Source organism: Rhinoderma darwinii (assembly GCF_050947455.1).
Source record: "Rhinoderma darwinii isolate aRhiDar2 chromosome 5 unlocalized genomic scaffold, aRhiDar2.hap1 SUPER_5_unloc_28, whole genome shotgun sequence".
NCBI classification, from domain to species: Eukaryota; Metazoa; Chordata; class Amphibia; order Anura; family Rhinodermatidae; genus Rhinoderma; species Rhinoderma darwinii.
In genome coordinates this window covers 478,740-499,798 of record NW_027461785.1, presented here as the reverse complement: position 1 = coordinate 499,798, position 21,059 = coordinate 478,740, and the positions used below count along the sequence as shown (strand labels likewise).

The window sequence follows — 21,059 nt, the reverse complement described above, 5'->3', positions numbered from 1 at the left end:
CTTGTTTTACCCCAGACATCAGATCCACTTTTCCAGACAAGAAGCCATTAATGGTAACTTGGCTATAGGATTCTTTGTACAGTAATGCGACTTGTTTGATCACTGTCTCAGGAAAATTCATTTTCTTCAGCACAAGCCACAGAAACTCGTGCGAGACTCGGTCATAGGCCTTCTGAAAGTCCAGTGACAACACGGCCAAATCTTGCTTTCTGTCTTTGGAGTACCAGATGCAGTCCCTGATGGTATTTAGGTTATCTGCGATACTTCTACCCGGTACCCCACAAACTTGGTCTTGGTGGATGACCTTGTCGATGTGTTTCTTAATTCTATTGACCAAGATTTTGGATAACACCTTGTAATCGACATTGAGGAGGGTTATTGGCCTCCAATTTTCAAGGCTGGTCTTGTCTCCTTTCTTGAACAGCAAAGTAACTATTCCTCTCCTCCATGACTCAGGTAACAGCTCGCTCTTCATTGCTGCTTTGAAGATCTCCAGCAGGTCTTCCTTCAGAGTGTTCCAGAATGTTGAAAAGAACTCCACTGATAGACCATCTGATCCTGGAGCCTTCCCTCTTGCGAAACTCTTGATTACACTCAGGAGTTCTCCCAAGGTAAGTTCCTTGCATAAGTCTTCTTTCTCAGCTTGGCCAAGCTTAAGTTCTAGCGCTTCTAGGGCGTGTGAGACATAAGACATATCTATCTTCTTTTTGTCAAAGAGAGTCTGATAGAATTTCTTGGCCTCTTGAAGCATACCTTCTTTGCTGGTTTGACCAGCGATATTGGTCATGATATTTTTCTGTTCCATACTTTTCTTGAAAAAGAAGCGTGAACATTTCTCGTTATTTTCCAACTGTTGCACTTTAGTATTAAAGATCACTTCTTGTCCTTTTTGATGGATGACCTCTTTAATTTCTTTTTTAATTTTTCCCACCAGGTCAGCGACATCAACACCAGCGTTCTTCAAACTCAGGTAAGTCTGTAATTTTGTGTTGAGTCTCTTGTACCACCTTTTCTTCTCTCGGGCTCTTTTAATCCCATAATCTAAGAAGAAGTTCTTGATCTTCTCTTTAGTATTGTCCCACCATTCTAGGATTGATGGAAATTTTCCTTTAGCAGTTGCCCATTTTTTGTAGGCTACAATGAATTCCTCCTGCATCACTTTGTCTTCCAGAAAGCTGGTATTTAATCTCCATACTCCTCTTCCTCTTTCATTTGCAGGGATATGAATAGTTGCACTGAGCATTTTATGGTCAGAGAAGATATTGTCTTCAATCTTAATATCCACTGGCTTCATATTTTTCGATGTGAGTACATAATCCAGTCTGGACTTGACTGTAATGTTCTCCCAGGTATAACCTGGTTCAGACCTCTTCAGACTCCTCCATACATCAGACAATTCAAAATCGCAAATGAAATTTTTCCACTGTTGCACGGTTTTATCTACTCTTCTTGCAGCACCTCCAGTTCGATCTTCACTTTCGAGTGCACAATTGAGATCACCTGCTACTACAAGCGATGTTGAGCCGGCAATAAATGGCTGGATATCTTCAATCAATTCTGACCTTTCATTAGTATCAGGTGAGGCATACACATTGAGGAGTTTCACTTCACTCCCATTATAGTCAACAATAACTGAAAGCGCCCTCCCGGGGATAAGTTCAACAAAGGAAATAATTCGGCAATTCTGCCCTTTCAATAAAACACCTACTCCTGTTGACTTATTTGAATTTTCGCCTGACCAAACCGATTGTCCGTGAGGCCAACTGTCTCTCAGCTCTTTATAGTCCATACTGTGATCTATATCACATTCTTGCAGAAAAACAATATCAAAGTTCAATGTGCTCAAAAACGAAAAAAAGGCAGCCCTTCTGGCAGAGCTCCTCACACTCCTCACATTCAGCGAGAGCAACTTCAGACAGGACATCATTCAGACTTCATGATGACCCATCAGAATCAGAAAGTTCAGGAAGTATATCCCCCAGGCTTGGAGTTGCGAACTCCTGGATATCCATGGTGGGCTGGATAGGTTGAGACATCTCAATTGCCGATACTGGTTGCGGTGTCTCCATTGCCAGCACTGGCTGTACGTCTTTTAATTTTGCCTTCATAGTCTTTTTCGACTTGACACTACTAGACTCAGCCGACTCAACCTTTTTCCTTTTTCTTTTCTCCTCCAGCTCCATCACTTCACCCCAGTCATCCTCTTGGCCATCAGGAAGACCGGGAGAGCGGACATCAGTCACACGAGAACCGCTAGATGGCAGACCCTTGGCCTCGGATGGGACATCGGACTCTGTAACTGCTACAGGACCTGCCACCATTACGGAAGGACTCAGGATAACGGATAGGTTCTTTTTTCCCTCTGATACTGGGGCCACCTTCCGTATGAGGCCAGCAACAGATGGCCCAGCAGCAGGCTCCTTGGATAGAATAGTCAGTCCAGGTTGTTGTTGAGCTGACGCTGCAACCTGCGCCCAAGTCTTTACCCTATCTGGGCAATCTTTGAACGTGTGTCTCTTCCCACCACACAGATTACATGTGATCTCCTCCTGACACTCGTCTCTATTGTGGCCAAGTTTCCCACAGTGACTGCAGAAGCGTGTGTCAGCCGCCTCTGCTTTGCATCCATCTGGCTTGTGCCCAAACTTCCTACATTTCCTACAATAGGAGGGCATATTGTTGTAGAACAGATAGCCTCTGTCACGGCCAATGGTGAAATTGGAAGGCGGGTGGTGAACTCCCCCAATCCCATCTGGGTCTGCTCCAAACTTCACCAAAAATTTGTATTTGCCTGTCCATAGGCCAACTTCGTCCATCACCTTCTGGCCATTTTTAATGTCCGTACAATACCGCAGCAGGAACCGAGCAATATTGTCCATGGTGACATACGGATTGTACATGAAGACAGTCACATACGCTTCACCATAGGAGTACAGCAAGGTGAATTTAAGTCCTTCCAGCTCTGGACTCCCCTCTTTCAATTTCAGAGTCTGGTAGAAGTTCTGGCAGGCAGCTGTTGTCTCCAAGACCAGGATATAATAGTCTTTTGCCGGATGTTGTAGGCAGAGAATGTCATTCTTTTCCACCAGAAGAAGTCCAAACAGGATCTCTGTAGCCAGATGTTTCAATCCGAACTCCTCCCGATAATTTTCTCCAATATCAATTCGGATGCCGTTCTTCACAAAATTTTGTCCACGCTCCAGGAATCGGATTCGGCCATAAGAAGCCATATTATCTGTATCCCTGTCTGGGAACTCAGTCGATCGCCTTCTTGTTCTCCGTGGTCTTCCCCTTATAGCAGCATAGAGCTTCAGACAGTAAACTGCCAATGCTCTAAGGCCAAGGGTATGACAGGCTAGGAGACCCTCTGACAAGCCACTTGAGCTTAGCCAAAAGGCCGAGAAGCGATAACCCGAGCGGCCCTTGCCTTGCCCGAGCCTGTCCCATACTGCTGTTCACCCCTTGCAGCGATTGATTCAGCCTACTCCTAGGCAATTCCATGGGGCCCTGCAGGCTCACACACATTTACAGCTACTAAGCGGGAGGGAGGTGAATAAAGGCCGGAGAGGAAGCTACACAGGATTTGCTTCTTTTGCTTGCACCACAATGCAGTGCTGAAAGAGGAGGAATCTACATAAAAACGCCTTCCTGGCAACGCCCAAATGCCCTCCTGCCATGCAGATAAACACTGGCAGCGGCAGCAAGTGCATGCCCACAGCCACCCCTTGTTCCTTCACACCTTGTATCAGCTTTAATCCAGTCCAGTGCTGCCTGCTGAGCAGCACTGACCAACACTGCCTGGGCCCAGGCTTTTATCTATCTCTGAGGCCCCATTATGATGTCAGAAAGCTGGCTCTGGAATCCTGAGGGCTCCACTATGACACGTGCAAAGTTCCGTCTGAACTTTATATAAGACGGTGAGGCTCAGTCAGTCACTCAGTGTTGCCTGAGAGGGCAACACTGCAACAGCCGGCCGCCAGGCTGTCTTTTTTTTGCACATTTATTTGCCTCCAGGAGGCCACAAGAGGGAGACAAGGGACTGCAAAATGGAAAATAAGCATCCACCAACTTTACAGACAACTTCTCCTTGCTCCTACAACCTCCATCCTTGCACAGTTTGTTATTCTTCCAGGTAACAAAGTAACAAATCCAAATTGCTGCTCTCTTTGTAGGCAAGCAAGGGTTTGTTGCAACTGCAATTCTTACTTCTTCTTGAAATGTAGGGACGACAGTACATTCCATCACATCCATCTAGTGTACACAGGTAGGTCCATTGTGGCGGGTAGGCGGCTGGCTGCTTTAATGGCTGTTTGCTGTTCCCCTACTCCACTCCACTCCACTATTTGACTGTGGTGCTGCATCAATCAGTGGCTGGCTCAGGTGCAGCTCTTTAACTTACCTAGGAGGGAGGGCGGAGAGAAGACAAGGAAGGTGAATGAGCTGTTCCAATGTGAAATGCCGGAAACACAGAAACACAGAAGACACACACACACACACACACACACACAACAAGAGGTGGCAATGTATTCATTAATTGCATTTAATAAATGAGCTCATTATCACACATGACTGTACAAATGCATTGTCCAACAGGTGTTGAAATAATGGGATTAAAAGGGGAGATCCCATCAGAAAGACAAAAACAATAGCAAACACAAATAGCACTTTTGGAATCTGATTTTAGTCAACACATAAGGGAAGGGTGCACCGGTCCTGGAAATACTGCAATACCAGGTCAATGCGTGGAGTGGACAGAGCAAGCTCTATTTCCATCTCCCTGTTCTAAAAATCCATTTAATATATGGTCCCCAGATAGGGGACGTATCAGATATTAAACTGATAAGAACAGATACTACACTTGATCTTAGCCAAAAGGCCGAGAAGCGATAACCCGAGCGGCCCTTGCCTTGCCCGAGCCTGTCCCATACTGCTGTTCACCCCTTGCAGCGATTGATTCAGCCTACTCCTAGGCAATTCCATGGGGCCCTGCAGGCTCACACACATTTACAGCTACTAAGCGGGAGGGAGGTGAATAAAGGCCGGAGAGGAAGCTACACAGGATTTGCTTCTTTTGCTTGCACCACAATGCAGTGCTGAAAGAGGAGGAATCTACATAAAAACGCCTTCCTGGCAACGCCCAAATGCCCTCCTGCCATGCAGATAAACACTGGCAGCGGCAGCAAGTGCATGCCCACAGCCACCCCTTGTTCCTTCACACCTTGTATCAGCTTTAATCCAGTCCAGTGCTGCCTGCTGAGCAGCACTGACCAACACTGCCTGGGCCCAGGCTTTTATCTATCTCTGAGGCCCCATTATGATGTCAGAAAGCTGGCTCTGGAATCCTGAGGGCTCCACTATGACACGTGCAAAGTTCCGTCTGAACTTTATATAAGACGGTGAGGCTCAGTCAGTCACTCAGTGTTGCCTGAGAGGGCAACACTGCAACAGCCGGCCGCCAGGCTGTCTTTTTTTTGCACATTTATTTGCCTCCAGGAGGCCACAAGAGGGAGACAAGGGACTGCAAAATGGAAAATAAGCATCCACCAACTTTACAGACAACTTCTCCTTGCTCCTACAACCTCCATCCTTGCACAGTTTGTTATTCTTCCAGGTAACAAAGTAACAAATCCAAATTGCTGCTCTCTTTGTAGGCAAGCAAGGGTTTGTTGCAACTGCAATTCTTACTTCTTCTTGAAATGTAGGGACGACAGTACATTCCATCACATCCATCTAGTGTACACAGGTAGGTCCATTGTGGCGGGTAGGCGGCTGGCTGCTTTAATGGCTGTTTGCTGTTCCCCTACTCCACTCCACTCCACTATTTGACTGTGGTGCTGCATCAATCAGTGGCTGGCTCAGGTGCAGCTCTTTAACTTACCTAGGAGGGAGGGCGGAGAGAAGACAAGGAAGGTGAATGAGCTGTTCCAATGTGAAATGCCGGAAACACAGAAACACAGAAGACACACACACACACACACACACACACAACAAGAGGTGGCAATGTATTCATTAATTGCATTTAATAAATGAGCTCATTATCACACATGACTGTACAAATGCATTGTCCAACAGGTGTTGAAATAATGGGATTAAAAGGGGAGATCCCATCAGAAAGACAAAAACAATAGCAAACACAAATAGCACTTTTGGAATCTGATTTTAGTCAACACATAAGGGAAGGGTGCACCGGTCCTGGAAATACTGCAATACCAGGTCAATGCGTGGAGTGGACAGAGCAAGCTCTATTTCCATCTCCCTGTTCTAAAAATCCATTTAATATATGGTCCCCAGATAGGGGACGTATCAGATATTAAACTGATAAGAACAGATACTACACTTGATCTTAGCCAAAAGGCCGAGAAGCGATAACCCGAGCGGCCCTTGCCTTGCCCGAGCCTGTCCCATACTGCTGTTCACCCCTTGCAGCGATTGATTCAGCCTACTCCTAGGCAATTCCATGGGGCCCTGCAGGCTCACACACATTTACAGCTACTAAGCGGGAGGGAGGTGAATAAAGGCCGGAGAGGAAGCTACACAGGATTTGCTTCTTTTGCTTGCACCACAATGCAGTGCTGAAAGAGGAGGAATCTACATAAAAACGCCTTCCTGGCAACGCCCAAATGCCCTCCTGCCATGCAGATAAACACTGGCAGCGGCAGCAAGTGCATGCCCACAGCCACCCCTTGTTCCTTCACACCTTGTATCAGCTTTAATCCAGTCCAGTGCTGCCTGCTGAGCAGCACTGACCAACACTGCCTGGGCCCAGGCTTTTATCTATCTCTGAGGCCCCATTATGATGTCAGAAAGCTGGCTCTGGAATCCTGAGGGCTCCACTATGACACGTGCAAAGTTCCGTCTGAACTTTATATAAGACGGTGAGGCTCAGTCAGTCACTCAGTGTTGCCTGAGAGGGCAACACTGCAACAGCCGGCCGCCAGGCTGTCTTTTTTTTGCACATTTATTTGCCTCCAGGAGGCCACAAGAGGGAGACAAGGGACTGCAAAATGGAAAATAAGCATCCACCAACTTTACAGACAACTTCTCCTTGCTCCTACAACCTCCATCCTTGCACAGTTTGTTATTCTTCCAGGTAACAAAGTAACAAATCCAAATTGCTGCTCTCTTTGTAGGCAAGCAAGGGTTTGTTGCAACTGCAATTCTTACTTCTTCTTGAAATGTAGGGACGACAGTACATTCCATCACATCCATCTAGTGTACACAGGTAGGTCCATTGTGGCGGGTAGGCGGCTGGCTGCTTTAATGGCTGTTTGCTGTTCCCCTACTCCACTCCACTCCACTATTTGACTGTGGTGCTGCATCAATCAGTGGCTGGCTCAGGTGCAGCTCTTTAACTTACCTAGGAGGGAGGGCGGAGAGAAGACAAGGAAGGTGAATGAGCTGTTCCAATGTGAAATGCCGGAAACACAGAAACACAGAAGACACACACACACACACACACACACACAACAAGAGGTGGCAATGTATTCATTAATTGCATTTAATAAATGAGCTCATTATCACACATGACTGTACAAATGCATTGTCCAACAGGTGTTGAAATAATGGGATTAAAAGGGGAGATCCCATCAGAAAGACAAAAACAATAGCAAACACAAATAGCACTTTTGGAATCTGATTTTAGTCAACACATAAGGGAAGGGTGCACCGGTCCTGGAAATACTGCAATACCAGGTCAATGCGTGGAGTGGACAGAGCAAGCTCTATTTCCATCTCCCTGTTCTAAAAATCCATTTAATATATGGTCCCCAGATAGGGGACGTATCAGATATTAAACTGATAAGAACAGATTTTTTTTTTTTTTTTTTTTAAAACCATTCAGTTTAACTTAAAGCAACAGTACACAAACCATTTTGCATTTTAAGGCATAAGTTGCCTTAGTCGTACATCATCATGGCTATTTTATTCCAAACAATAATAATCAAGACACAGAAAGGATCGTGAAGAACAAAAATAAAACAGGAATAAATCTTATCAATTAGCTATATTTCACCAACCTTCTCCACTTCTTAAATTTCCATATCCCCTCTGCGTCTATACCACCACCGCACTGACTATCCCAACGATAGACTACGTATAGTCTTGACAAAACCATCCTCACACACTCACCAATGGGTACCCACTTATGTTTGAAAACACCTAAATTACGTACATCCCATAAGCTTTCCATTATACACGCCATAATCAACCATAAGATCCTATCACTTACTCTGTTACAAGCCCCTATAGCAAACATCGCAACCTTCCAATCCACAAACTTCACCCCAGCTAACTCCTTACAGACGCCACCCATCCTCCTCCATACCTCATACGAATAATTGCAGTCCCAAAAAAGATGCCTAACAGTCTCCCGTGAATTACACCCACCCCTTGGACATACCTCAAATCTAACTAGCATTCTCCTCCTCTGCACATCTCTAACAGGCAATATATCATGCAACGCCATCCACACTATGTCCTTTTGTCTATTGGACATACCTCTCACGCCTAACTTCTTCCAAGTATCCACAACATCCTCTCCTCGCAAACCCACAATGTTACACACAACCTCATTCACACACAATCTTTTTAGCACAGCCTTCTTATCCAGAAACCCACCCATAGGCACTGCAATCAAATCATATTTCCTAATGAACCTTTCAATCACAACATACCATACCGGACATACATAAGCAACAGGCACAGTAGCATCTCTCTTAAACCAATTTAACCCATAAAGCATCCAACCGGCCATATACCTTACCATATACGCACTCTTATTTCCTTTCCCCAAGAGCCCCACCACTATTTTAATATAATTTAACCCAAGAAAGACCTCCACATTCGGAAAACCCAAACCTCCATTCTCACAAGACTTATAAACATACTCACGCTTCAACTTTTCCATTTGACTTCCCCACAGAAAGGTAAACACCATTTTCTCTGACTTTTTGATTTTCCTACTAGCGGAGGGAAAAATACTAGCCACAAAAACCAAAATAGGCAAAATCACTGTCTTAATTATCAACACCTTCCCTGATAAAGTCAGGTCTCTAAGTCTCCAAAAATTCAATTTCTTCTCAATCCTCTTGCCACATTCATCCCAACTCTCATTCCCTCTCAAGTCCTCATTAAACTGTATCCCCAACACTTTTACTGCACCCACTTCATTCCTCACTCCCTCCATACTTACCCTCCTATCCCCAAAGCACTTAAAGACACACTTATCCCAATTCACCTTAAAAGCTGATGCCCCACAAAAAAAATCCAACCATAATTTTGCTCTATTCAACCCAGCCATACAATCACTCATAACCACAACATCATCCATATAACCCAGAATTTTAACGTATTTACCTCCACTTCCTGGGATCAAAAAACCTTTCACCACTTTATCTTTTCTTACCAAACACATCAAACTTTCGATCACACAAATAAACAAAACTGGGGACATAGGACACCCCTGTCTTACCCCAGATCTCACACATACTTTTGAACTTAAATTACCATTCACCAACACTTCACTTGACACATCCCTGTACAAACACTTCACACCTTCCAAAAACCTCACTGGGAAGCCCATCCTAACAAGTACAGCAAACATAAACACATGCGACACTCTATCAAACGCCTTTTCGAAATCTAACGCAAGCATCATACACTTCTGTTTCCTACTCATACAGTCACCAATCAAATCTCTCAGCAAAACCAAATTATCAGACATACTCCTACCTGGCACAGCACAGACTTGGTCTTCACCCACAACCTTTCCTACCACCTCACGCATACGATTAGCCAAAATTTTACTAAAACATTTATAATCCACATTCAGCAGTGAAATCGGTCTCCAATTACCCAAACACTTCTTATCCCCTTTCTTATAAATCAAAACAATCACACCCTCTTTCATAGACTCACACAAAACCCCCTTATCCCATATAAACTTACATACTTCCACCAAATCCAACCCTATTATCTCCCAGGCCTTCACATAAAATTCCACAGGAATACCATCTTTACCAGGTGTTTTATTTTTCCCTGCACTCATTATCACTTTCTTTACTTCTTCAGACGTTACATCCTCATTCAACCCCACACAATCCTCCTCTCTAAGAACATTTTCCAAACCATTCAAAACCTCATCCATCAACCCGATATCAATCCACTTTTTGCCATATAGTTCTGAATAAAACGATTCCACCACTTTTAACACATCCATACCCACTATACGCTCCCCCTTCGCATTAACAATTTCATCCATATCATCTTTCTTACCACACATTTTCTTGAAAAAAAACCTTGTGCATTTTTCATTTTTATCTAAGTACTCCACTTTAGACCTGAAAATAATCTCCTTTCCCTTTCTTTCCAAAACTTGCTTTAACTCGTTCCTTGCCTCCTCTAGCAAATCACTCATATCAATTCCCTTCTCACCCATCTTCCGCAACCATTCTATCCTAATATTCAGTTCCTTATACTGGTTACGTTTCCTAGCAGCCTGCTTATATCCCCATCTCACAAAAAATATTTTAATCTGCCCTTTCATCCAATCCCACCATTTAAGCACATCCACAAAACTATCTTTTTCTCCCTTCCACACATCATACTTTCGTTTGAACTCATCCATCACTTCAACATCCTCCAATAATCTAGTATTCAACTTCCACACCCCTTTCCCAAAACAAAGTTTACTACTTACCTCCACCCATACCCGTAAACATACATGGTCTGAAAAAGGTACCTCATTCTGAACCATCTTATTACACACTAAACCCTTAGATATGCAAATACGATCAATTCTTGACTCAATACCCCCTCTATCTGATTTATATGTTGGCGGTGGTGGTTTACCCAATGACAATTCGGCTGCATCTATAAAAGAAAAATCAGATATAAGTTGGTTAAGCTTTTTCCCAGTTACATCCAGACCATCCCCATCAAAAGAACAATTAAAGTCTCCCAAAAAAAAGGTAGGAATCCTTCCAGGTAAGAACAAACTTAGCTTTTCCAACAACGCCAGCCTTTTTGCTCTATCTATAGGACAATAAGTATTCACCACCCTAACCCTAACTCCCCTGCAACATACCACTGCAATTACACATCTACCTGTTTCCACCACTGTATAACTCTCCAGATCCATACCCATATTTCCTAATAGGATCCCCACCCCATCATTCTTATTGGAAGTAGATCCTGACCAGACATACTGCCCATATGGCCAATCCCCCTCCCCCAGTGACTCAGATATACCACACTCTTGCAGGCATATAATCTCTGCCCCAAGATTCCTAACATAGTCCAGCACAACAGCACGTCTAGGCTTTGATGTAATTTGCCTGACATTCAAGGATAAGACATTAAGTGTAATTTTGGGGTCCATATTTTGATCTTTTTCCGTAGATATCCACCAATACCCCACTGTTTAATCAGCCTACACCTCCTGGTGGCTGACAACCGGACACAAAGATAGCTTTGTCCACGTCTTCTCCTAAAAAAGGAAAGTCCTCAGGAAAATGAGAAATGGGGTAGACTCCCCTATCCGGGCTCACTCCATCTTCACTCAGAGGAGACAACATGGTGCGAAGTCTCTTAGAAGATGAACCTCCTTCCTCCTCCTCAGAAGGCCTCACAAGTGCAGTTGAAAAGTCCCCTTGACCACCTTCACCTTGTTGGTCCACCAGAATTCCTTCCCAGGAAAAGACAGGTGATTTGGATAAAGAACCATCCACCTCCCCATCACCTCTTAACCCAGTCAGGTCATCAGAGGGGTGAGGCAGGTCTTTCTCAACAGGTGCTACCTCCATTTCATCAGCCAGCGTATTTCCAGACCGATTTAACTCAGGGAGAGTCCCATCAGACACCTGGGCAGGCACTGACTCCTCAGTTCCCGGGGCAGCTGGGCCCTGAATCACATTAGACCTCATACTGCCAGGTTCACCTGCAACTACTTCCGCCAGAGTCCTAACCCTTCTGTTTTTAGCACGCTCTGGACAGTCTTTAAAGGCATGACCCACAATGCTGCACATGTTACACACAATTGGGTTTTTGCAATCCTTGGCCAGGTGACCGTCCTGATTACATTTGTTACATGTAACACCTTCTTGCGTACAATCTTCATGAACATGGCCATATCTTTTACATTTCCTGCAAAACACAGGAGGCTGGGGAAAAAATAAGTAGCCTTTGTCCCGGCCGATGGCAAAATTCCTAGGAGGGTATTTCACACCCAGAGGCCCTGAAGGATCCTCCTCAAATCTCACAAAGAATTTATGCTTCCCTGTCCAGAGGGATTCAGCATTTAACACCTGGTGAGAATAGCTGACGTAAGAGCAGTACTTCTTTAAGAAGGAAGTAATATCATCCACCATCACATAAGGATTGTACATCAAAACAACCAGTGGAACATCGTTGTTATATAAAACGGTGAAGATAAGTCCATCCAACCCAGGGTTTTGCAAGTTAGCATTAATTGCGGCATACAAGTTGTAACAAGCATTCAAACTTTTAAGAACCAAAGTGAAGCGATTACCTCTGGGATCTTGAAGACAAAGGATGTCGTTCCTACTCACGTTGAGGGTCTTGAAAATGACTTCATTCACCAGGTGTTTCAATGAAAAAAGGTCCTTCTTGTTCAAGGGTACGTCAATGCCAAATCCATTCTTGATCCGGGTTTCCCCGATCCCAGCGTATCGAAGCCTAGCTCCCATGATCGCTCGACAGTTGATCACCCAGCCTACCCCCTTATAGCAGCAGTTGGCTTAAGCCACCGAAGTGGCGATGCCAAAAGGCCAAGGGCATGACATGCTGACCTCCTCTTGACACGGGATCGTGCCAAAAGGCCGAGAAGCGATAACCCGAGCGGCCCTTGCCTTGCCCGAGCCTGTCCCATACTGCTGTTCACCCCTTGCAGCGATTGATTCAGCCTACTCCTAGGCAATTCCATGGGGCCCTGCAGGCTCACACACATTTACAGCTACTAAGCGGGAGGGAGGTGAATAAAGGCCGGAGAGGAAGCTACACAGGATTTGCTTCTTTTGCTTGCACCACAATGCAGTGCTGAAAGAGGAGGAATCTACATAAAAACGCCTTCCTGGCAACGCCCAAATGCCCTCCTGCCATGCAGATAAACACTGGCAGCGGCAGCAAGTGCATGCCCACAGCCACCCCTTGTTCCTTCACACCTTGTATCAGCTTTAATCCAGTCCAGTGCTGCCTGCTGAGCAGCACTGACCAACACTGCCTGGGCCCAGGCTTTTATCTATCTCTGAGGCCCCATTATGATGTCAGAAAGCTGGCTCTGGAATCCTGAGGGCTCCACTATGACACGTGCAAAGTTCCGTCTGAACTTTATATAAGACGGTGAGGCTCAGTCAGTCACTCAGTGTTGCCTGAGAGGGCAACACTGCAACAGCCGGCCGCCAGGCTGTCTTTTTTTTGCACATTTATTTGCCTCCAGGAGGCCACAAGAGGGAGACAAGGGACTGCAAAATGGAAAATAAGCATCCACCAACTTTACAGACAACTTCTCCTTGCTCCTACAACCTCCATCCTTGCACAGTTTGTTATTCTTCCAGGTAACAAAGTAACAAATCCAAATTGCTGCTCTCTTTGTAGGCAAGCAAGGGTTTGTTGCAACTGCAATTCTTACTTCTTCTTGAAATGTAGGGACGACAGTACATTCCATCACATCCATCTAGTGTACACAGGTAGGTCCATTGTGGCGGGTAGGCGGCTGGCTGCTTTAATGGCTGTTTGCTGTTCCCCTACTCCACTCCACTCCACTATTTGACTGTGGTGCTGCATCAATCAGTGGCTGGCTCAGGTGCAGCTCTTTAACTTACCTAGGAGGGAGGGCGGAGAGAAGACAAGGAAGGTGAATGAGCTGTTCCAATGTGAAATGCCGGAAACACAGAAACACAGAAGACACACACACACACACACACACACACAACAAGAGGTGGCAATGTATTCATTAATTGCATTTAATAAATGAGCTCATTATCACACATGACTGTACAAATGCATTGTCCAACAGGTGTTGAAATAATGGGATTAAAAGGGGAGATCCCATCAGAAAGACAAAAACAATAGCAAACACAAATAGCACTTTTGGAATCTGATTTTAGTCAACACATAAGGGAAGGGTGCACCGGTCCTGGAAATACTGCAATACCAGGTCAATGCGTGGAGTGGACAGAGCAAGCTCTATTTCCATCTCCCTGTTCTAAAAATCCATTTAATATATGGTCCCCAGATAGGGGACGTATCAGATATTAAACTGATAAGAACAGATTTTTTTGATTGAAAAATGCTTTATTGACAATCAATCGTCATCATACAAACATTACTGCGACGCAGCGCAAGCCATGAAGCAGCAAATAATAAATAATAACAGTCGTCAAACATAACATGACAGTATAATACACAGTACAGGCTAGCCTATGCTATACATTACACCACATGCTACACTAACATTCTTGCATTCACTAAAGCCAAACAACAAAGCATTACAGACAAGTGATGGGATAGGGGAGTGGGTAGGAGGGGATAGGGAAGGGGGAAATCACAGGCCCGAAGCTTTATTGAAAGACAACACACAAGAAGGGAGAGTGGGGGGAAGGGGAGTATCAGTCCTCTTCCTCATCGACGTCCGGGCTGTCCCAGGTGGAATAGTCTCTGAGCAGGCTGTGGATCAGCCTGCGGCAGTCCTGGACGGACACACTCTCTCTCCGCAAAATCAGACGGTTCCTGGCAAACCATATAGCGTCCTTAAAGCAGTTCATAAGGCGCCAGGCTTCCTGGATTGCTCCATCCGTGGTATTCCCAGGAAATAGTCCATAAAGTACCGAGCGGTACGACAGTCTGTTCCTGGGTACTGAGTCCTTGAGTTCATGTTCCAAGGCTTTCAACAGACCCTGTGCAAAGGGGCACTGCCAGAAAATGTGCAAAGATGTTTCCTCCGTGAAGGGGCACCTGGGGCAGTACCGGGTCTTGCACAGGTTGCGGGCATGCATGAATGACCTAAGAGGCAGTCCTCCCTGGATGGCCATCCATGAAATGTCCTTGTGCCCGTTGGTCAACCTGCCAGATGACACGTTAGTCCAAACAGTCTCCAACGTGTCGGCATGAAGCCCTGGAACAGACTCCAGTGAGTCCTTTGCTCTGATGTGCTTGTGGATCGTCTTAGGTTTCCACAAGTCGGGCTTAAGACCCTCCAGTTGATGCTCCCTCACGAACCGGACGACATCTCCGTAGAACCAGGGAGCGTGCCAGTTGTAAGGGAAGGAGCTGTCCCACTTGTCCCAGCCAAAACCTCGCCAGAGGGGAAGGAGGAAGTAGCGGGACATGGCCTTGCCCGCAGAGCCGTTTGCTGTCCTCAGAGTCCTACGAACACAGTCACATACAAAAGCGATCCGCAGCAGAGTGGGAATGTCGGGTATACCCTTCCCACCTTTGCGGGGCTCCTTGTACATAACAGTCCGCTTTACTCTGTCCATTTTCGAGCCCCAGATGAAGCGAAACACAGTCCTGGTAATGGCCCTCGAGACGGTGGCAAGAGGGGGCCATGCCTGTGCAGTGTATTGTAGCACAGGCAAGACTTCGTTACGCAGGACCATTGCTTTGCCCTCAATAGTGAGTTGTCTGAGGCTCCACAGTCCGATCCTTTGGTTGACTTTGGCCAAGCGTTCTTCCCACGACTTTAGGGCTGCACCTTCCTTACCGAACCAGACTCCCAGAATTTTGATGAAGTCCGGCTTGATAGTAAACGGGAAGGAGGCAGGAGAAGGCAGGTACCACTTTCCGAAGAGCATGGCTTCCGACTTCCCGCAGTTGACTTTTGCCCCTGAAGCGCGTCCGAACTCCTCACAGGTCTGGACGAGTGCAGTCACCGAACTCTGGTCAGCGCAGAAGACGGTCACGTCGTCCATGTACAGCGAGCATTTGACCTCGAAGTGTCCTGGACCTGGTGCGGTGATCCCTCTGATCTCTCCATTCTGCCGGATAGCCTCTGCGAAGAGCTCTATAACACAAACAAAAAGGAGAGGTGAAAGAGGACAGCCTTGTCTAACCCCCGACGATACAGGAAAGGGGTCAGTCTTCCAGCCGTTCACCAGCACCGAGCTGTAAATGTCGCAATACATCAGGTTAACATACAAACAGAACAACCTGCCAAGCCGCAGCCTACGCAGAGCCTTACCCATGAATTCGTGAGAGACCCGGTCAAAAGCCTTCTCCTGATCCAGACTGACCAGGGCCGCGTGTGTACGGCGGCTTTGCATGTAATGCACCGTGTCCCTCACCAGGGCAAGACTGTCGGCCACCCTACGGCCAGGAATGCCGCAGGTTTGGTCCGATCCGATGATCTGTCCGATGACAACCTTCAGTCTGTTGGCCAATACTTTGGCGAGGATCTTGTAGTCCACGTTCAGGAGAGAGATGGGACGCCAGTTTTTCAGGTCACATCTCTCCCCCTTCCGCTTATACAAGATCGTGATCATGCCTTCTCTCAAGGACGGTGGCATTCTACCCTCCACCACCATCTCCTCATAGAGCTCCAGCAGGTCCGGACTGATCAAGTCCCCCAGCGCTACATAGAGCTCTGCTGGGAGACCATCACTGCCCGGGGTCCTGCCGGGTCTGAAGGATTTAGCGGCAGAGAGCAGTTCCTCCACCGTCAGGGGTACATCCATAGCCTCCGTACCTGCAGGATCAAGATGATTAGTGATACCTGACAGGAATTTATCGGCGGCTTCGGGGTCAGTGGTTTTCCGGGAGTAGAGGCTTCGGTAGTAGTCTGTGACGACTCCCATCACCTCCTTCTTCCCAGAATGCATGTTTCCGGTCTCATCTCGAAGTTCCTTCAGGGGCGTGTGGCCGGCATGGAGTTTCCTGAAAAAGAACGAGTTACATTTCTCACCCTTCTCCAGGTTCTCCACCTTGGAACGAAAGACAATTCGCTTGGATTCCTCCTCAAAGTGCCTTTTCAGGCCCTTTTTGGCTTCCTCCAGCTCCTTCCTGACGTCCCAGCCGCATTGAAGGAGGTCTTGCAGGGATCGCAGCTGACGCTGCATCTCTCTGAAGTCTCTCTTCCTCTCACACGCCTGTTGACGACTTTTTGCCTGAAAGAAACAACGAAATTCAACTTTAACATATTCCCACCAGTCACAGGTTTTGTCAAAGAAAACTTTATCATTCCTCCAAACAATATAGGCGTCTCTAAGTTCCGCCAGTACCTCCTCTCTTTCCAGCAGGGCACAATTCAGCTTCCAGGAGCCAGGGCCGGGAGGAAAACCGTGGCCGATGGCACCCTGGAAGAGAATGGCCCTGTGGTCAGAGAAGAAGCAGGGGACCATGGAGTGCCCATGCTGCTTGACTGCCCGGGAGGTGAACACAAAGTCAATCCGAGAACGAAGTGAGCCATCGGGTCGGCTCCATGAATAGTTCACAGAGCCAATCCCCATGGAGCCCACAACGTCCTGCAAGGATGCTTCGGTTACCATCTCGATAAGCAGTTTGGAACTGACATCCAGTTTGATTGAAGTGCCGGAACTTCGTCCATCCTCTTCGATGGGGCAGTTGAAGTCCCCGGCCATCACCACTGCCCTAGTGGTGGCGAGCTGGGTCCGCAGGGTCTGGAATAGTTCCAGGCGCTCAGCCTTCATAGGGGGAGCGTACACGTTGATGAGCCTAATCGGCTCTCCTGCCCAGGAACCGTCTACGACCAACAAGCGGCCGCAGGCGAGCTCCTGGACAGAGTCAACAGTAAATACGCTTCCCCTAATCAGGATGGCAACCCCTGCAGACTTACAGTCGCCCCCACCAGACCAGTAGGACGGGCCATGGGTCCACTGCCTGGCCAGATGATGGTATGACCTGGAAGAGGGGAGAGTACATTCCTGCAGCATAAATACATCACTCGACTGCTTGGAAAGAAAAGTTAGCACCATCTGACATCTAGTCCTATCTCTAACACTCCTCACATTGAGGCTAAAGATGTTAAGTTTAGCAGCCATGGGGGAGAATAAAGAAGGTTAGTGCAAACGATACACCTTAGTTACCAGTCCGGTCGGGCGGATCCTCCTCTCCTGGCGGGTCCGAAAGATCCAGCAGGCCCTCTGACAAAAATTGTTCCAGGATTGTAGCCACCTGGATGTCTGTTGTGAAGTCGATGACCTCAGGTTCAGACACGAGTTCCTCCACCATCTGCTCCATTTCCTCCTGCTGCGCAAGGGAATCTTCGCAGATTTCCACGACTTGTCGCTTTGAGGACTCAGCAGCTGGGCTGTCCCTCACCTTTCTCTTCCTCTGGATGGCACCTGAGGAGACAAGAGGGGGAAAATCCTCCAGGGAGAGGACTCCAGCAGCTGGAGGGGAAGATGTTAGTGCTGCTGGAGCTGGGGAGAAGGGAGGCTGGGTTGGGAGAGGTGCAGGTGACAGGACCACTGAGATGGGTGGGTAGGAGAAGGTGAGAGCCTCAGTGGGGGTGACAGGGGTTGGGGACGGGGGGGTGGGGAGGGCCGGGCGAGGGAGGGTGGGAAGGGTAGGGCGAGGGAGGGCCGGGAGACGGGGGGGAGGGACTGTCGTCTTCTTACCATCCTTCTTATTCCCGGTCTTCTGCGCCGCTGGAGCTCTGGCTGGGGCGGGGTTCCCTCTGGCCGGAGCTTTCGCCGCTACAGTTGCCCAGGATCGATCCCTCTTCGGGCAGTCCTTGTAGGAGTGGGCTGCTTGTCCGCAGAGGTTGCACATTGTCCGTTTCGGGCAGTCTTTGGTCTCGTGTCCTGTTACCCGGCAGTTCTTGCAGGCGTCCTCCTTGCAGTCCTTCACCGAATGACCCTTCTTGCTGCATCTCCTGCAGATCTGCGGCATGTCCGGGTAGTAGATGAGGCCGTAGGAGTTGCCCAGCGAGAATGACTGGGGCAGGTGTTGGAGGCCGTCTTCCGCGCTGGAATCCTTGTTCAGTCGGACGATTACCGACCACTTGCCAGTCCAGAAGCCGAGTCCGTTCAGGATGTGGGTGGGTTCCCTCACCACTGTGCAGAACCGCTTCAGGAGCGTGGTGATGTCTTTGCCGGGGGTGTGTGGGTTCCGCATTGAGACCGTCACCCGCCTTTCCTCTCTTTGGACAGGGCAGTTGCCCACAAAGCGAGAGAAAGGGGATTCAGGCCTCGCCGCTTTCACCATCTCCCAGTACCTTCTGCAGATGTTGATCGAAGCGAAGGTCACGAAGAACATCCCGGTCATGAAGGCCTGGATGCTGATGGTCTCCGGCTTAGCGAAGCCCTGGTCCAGGAGCATCTTCTGGCAGAACACTTCTTCCGTCATGTCCGGCACTCTCCCGTCCACCTCCTTCAGCTTCAGGGCCACCGTCTGCTTCATCCAGGGCTCCAGGGTTGGAGCAGCCTGGTTCGGCTTCCTGGTGGCCTGTTGGCTTGAGGAGGCTTCAGGAGGAGATGTCCTGGCCTGGGCCGGCTCACCTGGTCCATCAGCCTTCTTCTTCTGGGTGGCAGGGTTGCTGGTTGAGGCCATGGCTTCTTCCAGCTGTTCCTGTCGCTTGGGGAGGATCTTCGATAGCTCTTTCCCGAAGGGGGCGGAGCTATGCAAATCTTCTCCTTGCTGGCCGAGGTTCTTCCACGAAATTTCTTCCGCAGCGGTTCCTCGTCGAGCTTCTTCTGCGGCCGAGCTTCTTCAAAGATCCCCTTCAGCAGCGGCTCTTCTCCGAAGGTCTCTGTCGCAGTTCTCCTTCTTCTTCCCGGCAGCGATCTCCCGGAGCTTCTTCCCCGATGGCGGCTTCTCCCTTCTGGATCGTCGTCTTCGCTGGTTCTTCTCCGCAGTTCGTCGCCGGCTTCGTCTGGAACGCTCTTGGATCGCTAAGCTAGTGTTTATAGCCCCCAGTGGTTCTCCGAGCTATCTATCCTTACAAGGACTGATAAGAACAGATACTACACTTGATCTTAGCCAAAAGGCCGAGAAGCGATAACCCGAGCGGCCCTTGCCTTGCCCGAGCCTGTCCCATACTGCTGTTCACCCCTTGCAGCGATTGATTCAGCCTACTCCTAGGCAATTCCATGGGGCCCTGCAGGCTCACACACATTTACAGCTACTAAGCGGGAGGGAGGTGAATAAAGGCCGGAGAGGAAGCTACACAGGATTTGCTTCTTTTGCTTGCACCACAATGCAGTGCTGAAAGAGGAGGAATCTACATAAAAACGCCTTCCTGGCAACGCCCAAATGCCCTCCTGCCATGCAGATAAACACTGGCAGCGGCAGCAAGTGCATGCCCACAGCCACCCCTTGTTCCTTCACACCTTGTATCAGCTTTAATCCAGTCCAGTGCTGCCTGCTGAGCAGCACTGACCAACACTGCCTGGGCCCAGGCTTTTATCTATCTCTGAGGCCCCATTATGATGTCAGAAAGCTGGCTCTGGAATCCTGAGGGCTCCACTATGACACGTGCAAAGTTCCGTCTGAACTTTATATAAGACGGTGAGGCTCAGTCAGTCACTCAGTGTTGCCTGAGAGGGCAACACTGCAACAGCCGGCCGCCAGGCTGTCTTTTTTTTGCACATTTATTTGCCTCCAGGAGGCCACAAGAGGGAGACAAGGGACTGCAAAATGGAAAATAAGCATCCACCAACTTTACAGACAACTTCTCCTTGCTCCTACAACCTCCATCCTTGCACAGTTTGTTATTCTTCCAGGTAACAAAGTAACAAATCCAAATTGCTGCTCTCTTTGTAGGCAAGCAAGGGTTTGTTGCAACTGCAATTCTTACTTCTTCTTGAAATGTAGGGACGACAGTACATTCCATCACATCCATCTAGTGTACACAGGTAGGTCCATTGTGGCGGGTAGGCGGCTGGCTGCTTTAATGGCTGTTTGCTGTTCCCCTACTCCACTCCACTCCACTATTTGACTGTGGTGCTGCATCAATCAGTGGCTGGCTCAGGTGCAGCTCTTTAACTTACCTAGGAGGGAGGGCGGAGAGAAGACAAGGAAGGTGAATGAGCTGTTCCAATGTGAAATGCCGGAAACACAGAAACACAGAAGACACACACACACAC

At 47.9% G+C, this 21,059-nt stretch overlaps 2 non-coding genes and 3 pseudogenes across 2 annotated transcripts; all 5 read right to left on the bottom strand.

Moving 5' to 3' along the window:
* Positions 1–4,697: 4,697 nt before the first annotated feature.
* LOC142689317 (U2 spliceosomal RNA) lies at positions 4,698–4,888 on the bottom strand. The gene has a single exon (XR_012858219.1). It is a non-coding gene; the product is annotated as a U2 spliceosomal RNA (small nuclear RNA).
* Positions 4,889–6,176: 1,288 nt separating this feature from the next.
* Positions 6,177–6,367, bottom strand: LOC142689316 (U2 spliceosomal RNA). The gene has a single exon (XR_012858218.1). It is a non-coding gene; the product is annotated as a U2 spliceosomal RNA (small nuclear RNA).
* Positions 6,368–7,655: 1,288 nt separating this feature from the next.
* Positions 7,656–7,836, bottom strand: LOC142689146 (U2 spliceosomal RNA; annotated as a pseudogene).
* A 6,300-nt stretch (positions 7,837–14,136) lies between these two features.
* LOC142689098 (U2 spliceosomal RNA) lies at positions 14,137–14,312 on the bottom strand (annotated as a pseudogene).
* A 5,559-nt stretch (positions 14,313–19,871) lies between these two features.
* On the bottom strand, positions 19,872–19,973 carry LOC142689237 (U2 spliceosomal RNA; annotated as a pseudogene).
* Positions 19,974–21,059: the final 1,086 nt, after the last annotated feature.